General features: G+C 41.9%; 1 pseudogene; it reads left to right on the forward strand.

The window, feature by feature from the left end:
- Positions 1-550: 550 nt before the first annotated feature.
- The window catches only part of LOC101349152 (potassium-transporting ATPase alpha chain 2-like), a 31,677-nt pseudogene continuing 16,673 nt past the window's right edge, over positions 551-15,554 (forward strand).

Consider the following 15,554-nt stretch of genomic DNA (forward strand, 5'->3'; position numbering starts at 1 on the left):
TTCTTCTAAGGTGTCTCTGGGAGGACTCAAAACGAACCATGGTTAGAAGCGGAGCACATAATTGTTTGTACCACCCATTGACTTCATTGGCCCTATCCAAAAACCAAACCAGTTGCCATTGAATGCATTCCAACTCATGGCAACCCTTTGTGTTTCATAGCAGAACTGTGCTCCATAGGGTTTTTATGGATATGAACTTTCAGAAGCAAATCACCAGGCCTTTCTTCTGAGGCACCTCTGGGTTGGTTCAAATCACCAACCTTATAGTTAGTAGCCAAGCATTTAATCATTTGTGCCACCCAGGGCTGTAATGACCCTGTCAAAAAAAAAACAACAACAACAACAAAAACATTGATATCGAGTCAATTACAACTCATAGCAACCCTATAGGACAGAGTAGGGTTTCCAAAGAGAGCCTGGTGGATTCAAACTGCCGACCTCTTGGTTAGCAGCCGAAAGCTTAACAACAGTGCCACCAGGGCTCCACAGGGGACCCAAAAACAAACAAGACAGTCCTTGCCTTTAAGTAGCTCATAATATAAAAAAAGATATGCTCAAGACTTTGCGAGTGGAAGATAGCTTGGAGGAAAAAAATTCCATGACTGACAGTACAAGATTTCAAAAGAGGGTGAGCACACCTCCACACACCTGTGGGCAGCTGGGGAAGGCTCTGGCAAGAAGTGACTTTGTGTTTGGGCCTCAAAGGTTGAGTAGGAGCTGTAACTGTTAAGATGGAAAAGAACTCAAAGTGGATATGTGGCAAAGTAGAAAAGCACCCATGTTGTGCTGTATAGAAAAGGAGCCCTGGTGGCACAGTGGTTAGGTGCTCAGCTGCTAACCAAAAAATCGGTGGTTCCAACCCACCAGCCACTCCATGGGAGGAAGATATGGCAGTCTACTGGCTTAAAGATCACAGCCTTGGAAACCCTATAGGGCAGTTCTACTCTGTCCTATAGGGTTGCTATGAGTCAGAATCAACTCGATGGCAACGAATGTGTTATATAGAAGTCCCAGAATAGGTGCTATGTCTTGTCTGGATTTACTGCTTTGCCCTTAACCCTGGTGACTAGCTTCTGCATTTCAAATCCCCTTTAGCAGAGATACATCTATCTCTAGATAAATCTCTAAGCAATTAAAATTGTGCAGTGGTTAAAGCGTTAGACTATTAATTGAAAGGTTGGCAGTTCGAATCCACCAGCCACTCTTTGGAAACCCAATGGGGCACTCCTAGTCTGTCCTATAGGGTCACTAAGAGTCGTGGAATCAACACGACGGCAGCGGTTTGATTTTTAGCGGAGTATAGTGGTTAAAAGCTTGGACTCCGGAGCCAGGTTACCGGGGCTGAATCTTGGCACTACCATTTACTGTCTGGGTGACCATGGGCAGGTTGCTTAGTCTCTGTGTGCCTCAATTTCCACATCTGTAACATAAGGATAATAATAGCGCCTTCCTCATAGGGTTATTTTGAGCAGTAAATGAATAAGTATATGTAGAACACTTTAAATCATGTCTGGATCATACTAAGCATTAAATATTCTTTAAACATGGGGGGACAGGGATTGAGGCAATTGTCCACTTGTCCCAGGACCTTCTTTAGGCTGGTGCATTAACACCTAACCAAAACCTGCAGAAATCTGATCCAACCCCCCAAGGGAGAAGAACTGTCTAATTCCTGTTTTGTTTTGCTCGGCCTTTGCAGGGTCTCTCCAGTGCAAGAGCTGCAGAGTTCCTGGCTCGGGACAGGCCCAATGTCCTTACCCCTCCCAAGGAGACCCCAGAGATTGTCAAGTTCCTCAAGCAGATATTAGGGGGATTCTCCATCCTCCTGTGGATTGGAGCCATCCTGAGCTGGATCGCATGTGGGATTCAGTACTCCAACAGTCCATCCTCATCCCTAGACAACGTAAGGCCCCCGCTGATGCCCCACATGGCTCTGCTGACTTGAGAACAGGGGAGAACAAAACCATGAATGTAGGCCTTAGTGGGCAGAGCACTGGACTGGAGTCAGAGCACTGCCACTGAGCACTGCATGGGCGGTAGGAAATGAATCATTGTCCCATGTGTAGAACATAATTACGTCTGACTTCCTAATGTCTCAGAGGCAGTGTGGGCATGAATTAAAAAAATAAAATGAGAAAACACCGTGAGTCCCTAAGGAAGAAAAATTCTACATCCACATGAAGTATCTTTGAGATCTTTCTCCTCAAAGCTAATTCTTTCCTTTAAACATGGAGAGCTTCTATGCCTGTTGAGAACTGGACAGCAAAACTGAAGTGGCAAACATTATGCTAAGCGAAAGATGCCAGACACAAAAGACTGAAATGTCCAGAAAAGGGAACTCTGTAGGGACAGCGAGCAGATTAGTGGTTATTTGGGGCTGGGGATAGGATGGGGTAGGGGGTAGGGGGGTTGACGGCAAATAGGCACTTGTGAGTTAGCTTTTTGGGGTGATGGAAATGTTCTGAGGCCTACTTGTAGTGATGGTTGCCCAACTTTGTAAATTTGCTTAAAAATTGTAAGAAAAACAACCTAACTAATCCTGAAATAATCATTGAATTGTACACTTAAAACAGGTACATTTTATGGCATGTAAATTATATCATACCAAATGCCACGTGTCTCACCTTTCCATGGAGAGATCTAGCCCTAGGATCTGGCTCATTACTGTCATTTGTTTTACTGATTGACTCCTCTCCTCATCACTCAGGTGTATCTGGGTGCCGTGCTTGTCCTGGTTGTTATTTTAACAGGCACGTTTGCTTATTACCAAGAGGCAAAAAGCGCCAACATCATAGCCAGCTTCAGTAAAATGATTCCTCAGGTGAGTAGCAGCCCTCTTTCTTCTAATGTCTGCATTACTTTCACATGAAGAAGCATCAGCGAATGAAAAAAGTCGGGTTTTGGTGGCAGAGGATCTATGCTCAAGCCCTGGCCCCATCACTTGCTGTCTGAGAAATCCTGAGCAAGTTACCTACTCTCTTGGAGTCCCATTTCCTCACAGGGTTTCAAGATGATCAAATGAAGTAAGATACAGGAAAACGCTTTGTCAAGAACAAAGTAGGACAGAAACATTAGTCCTTGCGCCATATCTTGTGCTACTGCTCTGAAGCATTTGTGAACCATTTGGACGACATCATTATTCGGGTGATTGACGGAGCAAACTGTAGAAGTTCAGGGAGTGTTCAATGGCAGCCAAGGAGATCAACCTATGATTCTTTTTCTGAGACCATTTTGCTCCCATTCCTGAGCTCAGTGCATGTTGCCCCACATGCTGTCAGTGTGGGAAACCAGTGCTATCCTCTTCACCCAGGACTTCTACTGTGTGTCATCTAGGGAGTCAATGTGCCACTGTTGACACAGAACAGGAGAGCTGGATTGTCCCTAGTCCAAAGAACTGCCAGCCAGAGGAAAAGATTGTGGATGCAAAGGATACCTCCTTTCTTGCTAAAAAGCAGGAGATCCACCTCATTAGAGTTTTCCCTACTTTAGCAAGATTATTGAACCCTTCAGAAAGAACACCTTCAGTGCTCTTCCTACACGTGACAGCCAGTGTCATTCATCCTTAGTGTTGCTCCCTTTCCATCAGGCCTGTGTCTCTCACTTTGCTCTATCTGCCTACAGCAGCATTTTCTGGTTCCAAGAGTATCTCTATGAGCTCCTCCTCAAGAAAAACTAGTTCTGGGGATCTTTAGACCCCAGGTGAAACACTCTTTCATTTTATTTTGTGCTATTCTTACAGCCATGGATTCTAATCCCTCCATTTCTGAGATTCAGCAGAGGTATAAACGAAGGAGGGGGATTAGCATCATTTCAGGATGTGAGACATCTGTCACATTTTTCTTTCCCAGCAAGCTCTTGTTATTCAAGATGCAGAGAAGAAGACAATCCTTTCAGAGCAGCTGGTGGTGGGGCATATAGTGGAGATTAAAGGAGGAGACCAGTTTCCTGCAGACATCAGATTACTGTCTTCTTAGGGATGCAAGGTAAGCATCATGGGGCACCCCTAGGGATCAAGCTTGTAACTAGTTGGCGTTCTATTGGCTTTACTGATTTCAGTATAACTGAAGCAGGAAGCCTAACTTTGAACATTTTTCAAAATTTCTTCTAGGTGGATAACTCATCTCTCACTGGGGAATCCGAGCCCTAGTCCCAATCCTGTGACTTCACTGATGACAATCCCCTGGAAACAACATTGGCTTCTATTCTACAACCTGTCTGGAAGGTAAGTCCAGCTGGGTCTAAGGGCCAGGCACGCTTCTCCCTCCTTAGGCCTTATGTTTTTGTCTTTTTACCACCTCTTGTTACAAAGATTTTCCCAGAGAAAACATGAAATTGAAGAGCCCAGAGAACTGATTTTTGTCCTGTGATGTCATGTACTAATTGATCATGTAAGCCACCAAAGAGAGAACTATAAAGCAGATTGTGTTCCTCTTCTAGCCAAAGACCCCTGGAAAAAAATGTCTGCTTCCCCTGGCATGGTCATTAACACAGGTGACCTGCACAGTCATTTGACAAATTGCCTCACTGGCTGCAGGAGTTGGACACTCATTGCCATTGAGATCGAGCATTTTGTTTGTATTGTGGCAGGAGTGGCTGTCTCCATTGGCATTTTTCTCTTCATCATCACAGTGTCCATGAAGAATCCTGTCCTGGACTCCTTCATCTTCCTCATTGTCATCATTGAAGTCAATGTGCCTGAGGGCCTCCTGGCCATTGTCACTGTGAGTTCATGCTTTTAAGTAGCCACCAACTCTTCCTATGCCCTGATATTGTTAACACACAACATCTACGCTAGGTAAGCTCCCACAAGCAAACTACAGGTCTCCTCTATCTTTAGAGTGAAACTCCTGGCCCATCATGAACAACAGTGAAACATTCTGAATAGATTGTTTCTTAGAGGGACAAAAGGAATTATGATATTTTTAATATTAGAAAATGCATTGTTCTTGAAAACTTTTCGTTTTCAGGAGATCTATCTGTAATCATGCAAGTTACTTTGTTCCTTAAGATCTAAATAAGATAGACTTGAACCATCATTGATATATTTTTTTCAGGAGCCTAATACCTTCTCCCCACAATTCTTTAAAAAAAAAGCTCCTTGGCAATTTCAACCTAGGAACCTAGGCACAGTCTCCAAGCCACATTGTTTGCCTTAATTTTCTTCTCTCAGGTGCAAAAACTGAAATTCCTTCTGTTTTCTTCTGCAAAGCAATTCAGTTCTTTCCTGTTCCTACCCCACACTTCCTCCCTAAGAGGACATGGAACCAGGGATATCATTGCTGATGTCAGATGGATCCTGGCTGAAAGCAAGGAATACTAGAAAGATGTTTACCTGTGTTTTATTGACTATGCAAAGCCATTCGACTGTGGATCATAACAAATTATGGATAACATTGCGAAGAATGGGAATTCCAGAACACTTAATTGTGCTCATGAGGACCTTGTACATAGACCAAGAGGCAGTCATTCAAACAGAACAAGGGGATACTGCATCATTTAAAGTCAGGAAAGGTGTGTGTCAGGGTTGTATCCTTTCACCATACTTATTCAGCCTGTATGCTGAGCAAATAATCCGAGAAGCTAGACTATATGAAGAAGAACGGGACATCAGGATTGGTGGAAGATGCATTAACAACTTGCATTATGCAGATGACACAACCTTGCTTGCTGAAAGTGAAGAGGACTTGAAGCACTTACTGATGAAGATCAAAGACCACAGCCTTCAGTGTGGATTACACCTCATGCATAAAGAAAACAAAAATCTTCGCAACTGGACCTATAAGCAACATCATGATAAATGGAGAAAAGATTGAAGTTGTCAAGGATTTCATTTCACTTGGATCCACAATCAATGCCCATGGAAGCAGCAATTAGGAAATCAAAAGATGTATTGCATCGGGCAAATCTGCTGCAAAAGATCTCTTTAAAGTGTTAAAAACAAAGATGTCACCTTGAAGACTAAGGTGCGCCTGACCCAAGCCATGGTGTTTTCAGTTGCCTCATATGCATGCGAAAGCTGGACAATGAATAAGGAAGACCAAAGAAGAACTGACGCTTTGAATTGTGGTGTTGGCGAAGAATATTGAATATACCATGGAGTGCCAAAGAACAAACAAATCTGTCTTTGAAGAAGTACAACCAGAATGCTCCTTAGAAGCAAGGTTGGCGAGACTATGACTCACATACTTTGGACATATTATCAGGAACGATCGGTCCCTGGTGAAGGACATCATACTTGGTAAAGTAGAAGGTTAGCGAAAGCAAGGAAGACTCTCAATGAGACAGACTGACACAGTGGCTGCAACAATGGGCTCAAGCATAACAACAATTGTGAGGATGGTGCAGGAACAACAGTGTTTTGTTTGGTTATACATAGGGTCCCTATGAGTCGGACTGTTATACATAGGGTCCCTATGAGTCGAAACCAGCTTGATGATGCCTAACAACAACAACCCCAAATTTAGCTTTAGATCTCCCTTTCTAAGGGCCCACCTAATTAAATCCTTAGTTAAAAGCCACCCTCCTCTCTAGTCTCTGCTGTGAAAGCCCTGTGGGTAGAGGGAGGAAGAGATTCATATTTCCAGTTATATGTAAAGGTGACCTACATAATCGTTGATCTGCTATTGTCCTGCTCAAAGTCAGAGAGAAGGATTTTTTGAACTCCAGATCTCTTCTGACTCCATGAGATTCTATTTGAAGTAACTGGAGCCAAGAGTATCCTTCGAGATCAGGGAGTTTAAAGGAGAGAGCTAAGAGTCTTTAAAATATGGAGCTCTGAAAATGAAACACAAATACTTCTTGATTCCTTAAAGCAACAAGTGAGTCTTTGGAACAACCTCCTTGGCATATACCAGTGAAAATCTCTCTCACACATTCATCTTTATGAAGGACATAACAGGTGGGCAAAACTCACTTCATAGGTATGCATGAGTACAGGTCATAGCAACCTGGCCTCTCTTTACCACCTGTGGGTCCCTCAGAATCATTTTCCTCAGAAGATGAAGAGACAAAAAAGGTGTTTAAAAGAAAAGAAAAAGAAGAAGTTTGGCATGTAAGGCTTATAAATCACTAGGTCTATTTTGCTACATCTGTAACTATTTCTCTGTTTTAAAATTAGTATCATTCTCTCTAAAATTCCATCATAGCTAAACATAGCTATTTATATGTTATTGAAACTGAGTTTAAAGTAGTTATTTTTCCACCTGTGCTTTTTAAAAAATTTTATTTACTATGTTGTTGTTAAAACATACAGCAATTCAACAGTTTCTACTTGTACAATTCAGTGACATTGATTACATTCTTCCAGTTGTGCAACCATTCTCACCTCCCTTTTCTGAGTTGTTCCTTCCCTATTAACATAAACTCACTACCCGCTAAGGTTCCTATCTAATCTTTTGAGTTACTGTTGTCAGTTTGATCCCATACAGATAGATCTTAAAAGAGCTTAATGCTCAAGGTAAATGTTCTTTAGTTGAGCTAAACTATTGTTTGGTTTTAAGAAGACTTCAGGGAATATTTCTGGTTTAAGATTTAAAGATTATCTCAGGGCAGTAGCTTCAGGGATTCATCCAGGCTCCATGGCTCCAGAAAGTCTGGAGTCCATGAGAATTTGAAATTGTATTCTGTATTTTCCCTCTTTTGTAAAAGGCGAAAGATTTATACGATCTGAAGAGAAACCAGAGTATTGTATTTTCCCTCTTTTGATCATAGATTCTTCTATAGCATCTATGCTCAAAATGCTCAGTACCTATGCTGTTTTCGTAAGCTTCTTTCTCTCTCCCGTTTAGATGATACTGACACTGACAGCAAGACGGATGGCCAAGAACTGCCTAGAGAAGAACCTGGAGGCAGTAGAGACCCTCAGCTCCACCTCTATCATCTGCTGTGACAAGACTCGAACTCTGACTCAAAACAGGATGACTGTGGCCCATCTGTGGTTTGACGATCAGATCTTCAAGACAGACACAAGTGAACACCATTAAAGTAAGTCTTGTGGAACATTCAGCATGGTCCAAAGCTGTGGACCTGAGCATAGGGGGTTGAACTAAACATGGCAATGTTGGTATGCAGTCTCTGAGAATTATTTAAGCAGGATGACTATTTGATAGCATGCCCCAGCACCCACTGTCTGTTTTTTTGTTTTCCAGACCAAACCTTTGACCAAAACTCTGGAATCTGAGCCTCTGTATCCAAGATAATAACACTGGGTAGCTGAGCTGAGTTCAAGCCAGGACAGGAGAGTGTTCTCATCATGAACATAAAGCTTCTGCTTAACTTAGTCTTAAATCACAGCCAGTTTGAAGCTACTTCCTCTATTCTGATTTGGTGCTTGATTTAATCTCTCCAATTGAATATAGTTTGCACTAAACAAGAGCAAGTCTGACTCACAAGATATGAAGAAAATTTCCTTCCTTCTAACTAGGTTTGAGAATTCACTAACACGTAAAGATTTAGATAATTGATTTAGGTAATTTTGAAAATTCTGTTTCATTCCATAAAACAAATGTTTCTTTAAGTCACTTTCCCTCCCTAACTTCTTTATCAGCTAAGTGGATGTAATCAAGGTTTATTATATAACTGCTATTCCCTGAAGTTTAAAATACAGTTGGATGGAAATTAAGGCACTGGTCTTAGGGCATGTTCTTCTGGACTAGAATATGGCAGGTAGGGCTCCCAAGGGGTCCCAGTATAGTGGAATAAACCATAAACTCTCTGTCTCCCTCTCTACCTCTTCCTCCCGCCCCCTCTCCCTCATCTTCTTTCTCTCAGTGAGTCACTGAATCACGTTTTCCTGACTTTTGTATTTGCTATCTGTTCCTTTCATTAACTTTCATTAACTTTCTTATAGTTTTTGTTTGTCCTTCTTTCTCTATGAGGCAGCCTGTCAATTCCCATTTTGGCCAATCACTTCTCTGTCAAAATCTCTTGAATCTTTCTCTCCAGTTCTAATTTCCCACCCAAACTCCAACCTGGATCTCCATCTGTCATGGATTGAGTTGTGTCTCCCAAAAATATCTGTAAACTTGGTTAGGTCATGATTCCCAGTATTGTATGATTGTCTACCATTTTGTAATCTGAGATTTCTCTATGTGTTGTAAATCCTATCACTATGATTTAATAAGATAGATTAGTAGCAGTTATGTTGATGAGATCTACAAGATTAGATAGTGCCTTAAGCCAGTCTCTTTTGAGATATAAAAGAGAGAAGTGATCAGAGACTCACAGGGACTGCATACCACCAAGAAGGCAGTGCCAGGAGCAGGGTGTGTCCTTTGGACCTGAGGTTCCTGCACTGGGATGCTCCCAAACCAAGGGAAGACTGATGCATCACAAGGACCTTCCTCCAGAGCTGCCAGAGAGAGAAAGCCTTCCAGTTAATGCCTTGAATTTGAACTTGTGGCCCAGTAGACTGTGAGAGAATACATTTCTCTTTGTTAAAAGCCATCCACTTGTGGTGTTTCTATTATGGCAGCACTAGATGACTAAGACACCATCTGACTGTGGATTTCCACTAGGAAGTCCTGCCGTGTTGTTAGATTCTCAGCAAATTATACTTGTCACTTTCCACCTGAACCCAACCTGGCTCCAAACCAATATCTTGTCCCAAACTTTCTATTTTTCTGTGACAACCATTCTACTTGTCATCCAATCCAAAACTTTTAGAAGTCATCTTTGACTCTCTCCTTATATGTAATAAGTCACCAAGTCCTATAGTTTTTGCTTCAAAATACATCTAATTTTACATTTATCACCAATACCTTGTGTCTAACTATAACAACTCTTAATTGCCTTCTTGATTCTAGTTTATCCCTCTTCCAGTCTTTTTTGCGTGCCACTCATTTTTCTTAAATACCACTTTTATCTTCACCTAACTTTGTTGAAAAACTTCCAGTACCTTCCTGTTTTTTGCTTCTTGAGCTTAGAGTTCAGCCTGCCTTTCATGGTCCTCCATAATCTCACCATACCTCCATGTCCATCTTTACTTCCAGCATTCACACTAGAATCCATTCACTTTTATACTTTTACTCATGGTATCCTGGTTTCTATAAGGCTTTCTTTTGGCTTCTCTATCTATAACCCACCCATCTCTCAAAATCTAGTTCAATAGCTGCTGCTTTCATGAAACATCCCAGTCCTCGATGAGCTCCAGTTTCTTTGAACTTCTCTGATGCCAGTAGGTGGCACCATATTTGTCATAATCATTCACTAATTGTCATGTAATCATCTTGTCTCTCCTGCTAGATTGTAAATTCTTAGAAGACGTGTTGGTTCATGTGCTAAAGGTAGGTTGGTTCATTGAAAACAATCACAAAAGAACCAGATTATGTGCTGCAAATATTTATTTCTTTTAATTCGCAGAAAACTGTGATTGGAGATGCCTCAGAAACTTTTCTCTTGAAATTCTCAGAGGTCACTTTGGGTGATGTGATGGAAATTAGAAAAAGAAACAACAAAGTAACTAAAGTCCCCTTTAACTCTACCAACAAATTTCAGGTGAATTTTTCCTCACAACTGGCCATTTTTTGTTATCACTAGAATGATATTTCTGTCTGCACACATCCTTTGGGTAGTACATATTTTGAATGATATCTGACTTCAAAAATAGTCCTCAGGGATGCAGGGCCTGGGCCTCTGGTAAACCGAGATCAAGCTTCCCTCGCTGGCTTCCTTCCTTTCCCTGAAGAAGGATAGAGAAGAAAAGAAAGGTGAAGAGCACGTCAAGACCTGGATGCTCTATGCATGATCCCTCTGTATTATGCATGCGCACACACACACACACACACACACACACACACACACACACACACACACACACACACACACACACACACACTCCAATACATATATACACATACTTATGTACATAAGAAAAAGCAAACTAGTTGCCACGGAGTCAGCTCTGACTCCGTGGCAACCCCATCTGTGTCAGAGTAGCACTGTTCTCCAAAGGGTTTTCAAAGGATGATTTTTTGAAAGCAGATCATGAGACTTTTCTTCCAACGTGTCTCTGGGTGGACTTGAGCCTCTGGCCTCTAGGTTAGCAACCAAGCACACTAACCGTTTGCACCACCCAGAGACTCACACACACACAAACACATACACGCACACCAGCTTCTTACATTAGGTGGTATGTTTCTAGTAAATCAAATGCCCATGACAGATCCTCACTTTAGAGTAACGTTTGTACAAGTGAAAGGCAACAGCCTAAATGAAAGGGAGAGGGGAGGGGGCAGAACTAACCTTACTGCACACCTGTATGTGCCAGGCACTTTACCTACATTATCTTATTTAATCCTCACCATAAGTCTATGAGATAGTACTAATTAATTCCAATTTATAAATAAGAAAACAGGCCTTAAACAAGTGTTGACTTGCATCTCTAACTGGCACAACCAGTTTTCATGAGTCTGCTTAACTCTACAGTTCAGGCTTTTCTACCACAACACGAAGGCAGCGCAATTTCATTTAACTCCATGTTAGTAAGCCTCGCCCTTTGTAGAAACGACTGAACAGTCTCTCAGATCACCAGCCACATTCTTCCCAATCCATCCTGTAAGCAGTTGATAGGGACCTCCTTTCTACCACTATGCAGGAAGAATATAGCCAGCCTTGTCTAGTGGTCTCCCCTCATTCCAGGCGTGGCCAACAACCATCCCCCTCTCCCTCTTTCGAACAGTAGACGTAACTGCTAGTAGCCCAAGATACTACAGCAGTAGGATTTCCCATACACTCCAAAGCTGACAGCAGGGGATCATGACTTGGGCTTGGCATAACAGTAAGGCATGTAACTAAAATAACCATGCTTTTGTAAAGTTTCTGTGATTATCCATCCATCTTAGTTTGGATGGAATTTAGGGTTAGAAAAGAACTGTTGCAAACATTTTTGTGGGTTGTTGCTGTTGTTGTTAGGTACTGTCGAGTCAATTTTGATTCATAGTGACCCCATGTGACAGAGTAGAACTACCCCATAGGGTTTTCTAGGCTATAATCTCTACAGAAGCAGATTTACAGGTCTCTCTTCTGTGGAGCTGCTGGGTGGGTTCCAATTGCCAACCTTTCGATTAGCACCCAAGCTCTTAACCATTGTGCCACCAGGACTCTTTTCTTTGTGGGTAATGGGCCAATAAAGAATCACATTTAGCTAAATAGTCATCTAACAAAAATTTATGACGTGAACAATTAAAGCCAGGAAGTCTCTCATTCAAAACAAAAGTGAAAATAAAATGAGTAGCAATCCTAAAATAGCAATAGTTGGTAATAGCTACAATTCTCACAACTCTATGGGTAGATACTATTATTCTGCCCTCCCAGTTTCTACCCAGGAAATAGAAGTACAGAGTATATCACACAGCTAGTAAGGGGCAGAGCCAGAATCCAAACCCAGATAGTCAGTGCTCCTGAGGATTATGTTAGATTATCTTTCAAGATCCAGAATCCTAAGGAGGCTCCGTTTTACCACAGTAAAGACATTCCTAGTCTATGAGAAATGAGAAGGAAAGCACGTTCCATGAGGCCTGTACTTTTTCACGTACAGAAAGTTAGGGGAGAAAGTGGGCCATTCAGAGTTGGAACTTGGCATAGCAGTAAGGCATGTAAATAGAGAGTGGGCCCCTGTGTGGGCTTCTGCTGAAGAGGTCAAAGAAACTCTTCAGGTGCTATTAGAGCCATACGAATACACTACAAAAGAGCAAAACTCCACCGTACACAAAGAGCTGTAGAGATCATTATAAACTCTTTGATGTGTTGCTCAACTGAAGGAAAAATGGTGAAAAATCCATGTCTTATTGATCTTAGTAATATTCCCCAAACTGAGACTAGTCTATGAAAATACTTTCAGTAGTCTATGGAAAATTGGAAAATTAAGACAATGTGATAAGTTTTACATAAGGATGAATTTATTTAATTTAAAAACTTGTCCTGGGAGGGGCCAAGACGGCCGAGTAGGCAGATGCTTCCTGTGGTCCCTTACAACAAAGATCTGAAGAAAACAAGTTGAATTGATTACATATGACAATCTAGGAGCCCTGAACATCAAAGGCAAAGTTGAGGAATCAGACTGAGTGGCAGGGGAGAGAGAGAGAGTTCGGAAGCAGTGAGGAGTTGCCAGACCTGACCCAGCAGGGGCCAGAGCCCTTCAGACTGGATTGGCTCCCATGCGCAGTGAGGCAAGCAGTGGCGTTCAGGAGGCGTTTTCCGTATACAGAGAGACCCAGTGGCAGAGAGTCTACTCAGGCATCCAGAATCAGTGAAAAGCAGTGCTCAATCAGCAAAAGATAAGTACTTGCATCTGGCCCACTGTGCAGATCAAAAACACCCTCTTTGGGAAAAACCTCTCTCCCATTTACCTCCCCCCTTCCCGCTCTGCACTGGGACCCAGGCCAGCTTCAGCAATTGCCGATTCCGCTGGGTGAGAAGTAGGACCCATCACATGCTCTGAGCCATTCTCCTGGCCTTGGAGAGGGAACAAATTAACAAACAAGGGAAAAAATAATCTACCGTCTCCCCTAAGCCAGGAACTCAGGGTAGGCACACCTCCTTTGCCAAGACATAGGAATAAGGGATCCACAGACTTTGAATGCCTTTCACCCCTACATAGACCTGAGTGGGTCCGTTTCAACAGCGTAGGCCCTCGTTACCACAGTACAACAGGGTATATACCTGAAGTCTAACTGCAACTATTTCTGTATGGTAAAGTGGCAGGTTCCTGACATTTGACACTGCTCTGCCCATTAAGCAGGGTCCTCACGTACCCACATCAGGAGCCTGAGAACTGGTGGCTCCACTCACGCCACCTAGCCACCCACAACAGGAGTCCAAGAATAAGTTGTGCCCCCTAGTCCTTACACATAACAGCATGGGGTGCTCATAGTCTGGCTGCAAAACCTACCCACATATGCGCTGTAGGGAACAGGGACATGCTTTCCTCCCACACACTCGGGGCAGCCATCAGTCCCCTGCCTTGCTCAGCTCATGACCCCTACTGCAGCCAGATACTTGTGCCTACACAAATCACCCATGCCTAAGTGAGAGCCTGCACCACACACTTGGTAACCGACTACCTGGACACCTGAGCTGAATTCATACAAGAAAAGTAAACAGACTCCTAGACTCACATACCTAGTAATACCTCTAACCACCTGGTGACAGGACATTAGAGCTTCAAAGGTGCCAATAATCAACCTAGCTCACATGAGCAGCCTGTTTGGCCATATCAAAACAAAACAAGAAGCTAGGACACAGTAAGCAAACATAAAATAAATAAATATAATAACTTATTGATGGGTTGGAGACAACAGTCAATATCAAATCACATGAAGAGGAAGACCATGATGGCTTCAGCAAGCTCCCAAAATAAGACATTTTCCAGAAGAAGAGAATTTCTTGGAATTACCAGAGGTAGAATACAAAAGATTAATATACATAACTCTTCAAGAGATCAGGAAGGAGATCAGGCAAAACACAGCAAAAGCCAAGGTACACACAGACAAAGCAATAGAGGAACTCAAGAAGATTAGAGAGGATCACAGTGACAAATTTAACAGGCTGCAAGAATCCATAGACAGCAATCAGAAATCCAGAAGATTAACAATAAAATTTCAGAATTAGACAATTCAACAGAAAGTCATAGGAGAAGAACTGAGGCAATGGAAGTCAGAATTAGTGAGATTGAAGATAAAGCACTTGACAACAACTAATTTGAGGAAAAATCAGATAAAAGGATTTTAAAAAATGAAGAAACCCTAAGAATTATGTGGGATCTATCAAGAGGAATAAGCTATGAGTGACTGGACTACCAGAACAAAGGGGGATAACAGAAAATGCAGAGAGAATTGTTGAAGATTTGTTGGCAGAAAACTTCCCTGATATCATGAAAGATGACAAGATATCTATCCAAGATGCTCATTAAACCACACATGAGGTAGATCCCAAGAGAAAGTCACCAAGACTTGTTATAATCAAACTTGCCAAAACCAAAGATAAAGAGAGAATTTTAAGAGTGGCTAGGGATAAACAAAAAGCAATCTTCACAGGAGAGTCAATAAGAATAAGCTCGGGCTACTCAGCAGAAACCATGCAGCCAAGAAGGCAGTGGGATGACATACATAAAGCCTTAAAGGAAAAAAAATTGCCAGCCAAGAATTATATATCCAGCAAATCCGTCTCTCAAATATGATGGTGAAATTAGGGCATTACCAGATAAACAGAAGTTTAGGGAATTTGCAAAAACCAAACCAAAATTACAAGAAATACTAAAGGGAGTCCTCTGGTCAGAAAAAGAATAACATCAGATAACAACCCAACACTAGAACACGGGACAGAGCAACCACATATCAACCAAGATAGGGAAGTCACAAAAATAAATCAAAGCTAAAACACTGAAAGTAGGGAAATAGAGATGTCAATATGTAAAAGATAACATTAAAACGAAAAAGAGGGACTTAAAAAATGTAGACATAGATTTTTCATATGGAGAGGAAGTCAAGGTGATATAAAGAAATAAAAGACTGGTTTAAACTTAGAAAAATAGAGGTAAATATTGAGGTAACCACAAA

This window comes from Trichechus manatus, unplaced genomic scaffold (assembly GCF_000243295.1).
Source record: "Trichechus manatus latirostris isolate Lorelei unplaced genomic scaffold, TriManLat1.0 scaffold00168, whole genome shotgun sequence".
In the NCBI taxonomy this organism is placed as follows: Eukaryota; Metazoa; Chordata; class Mammalia; order Sirenia; family Trichechidae; genus Trichechus; species Trichechus manatus.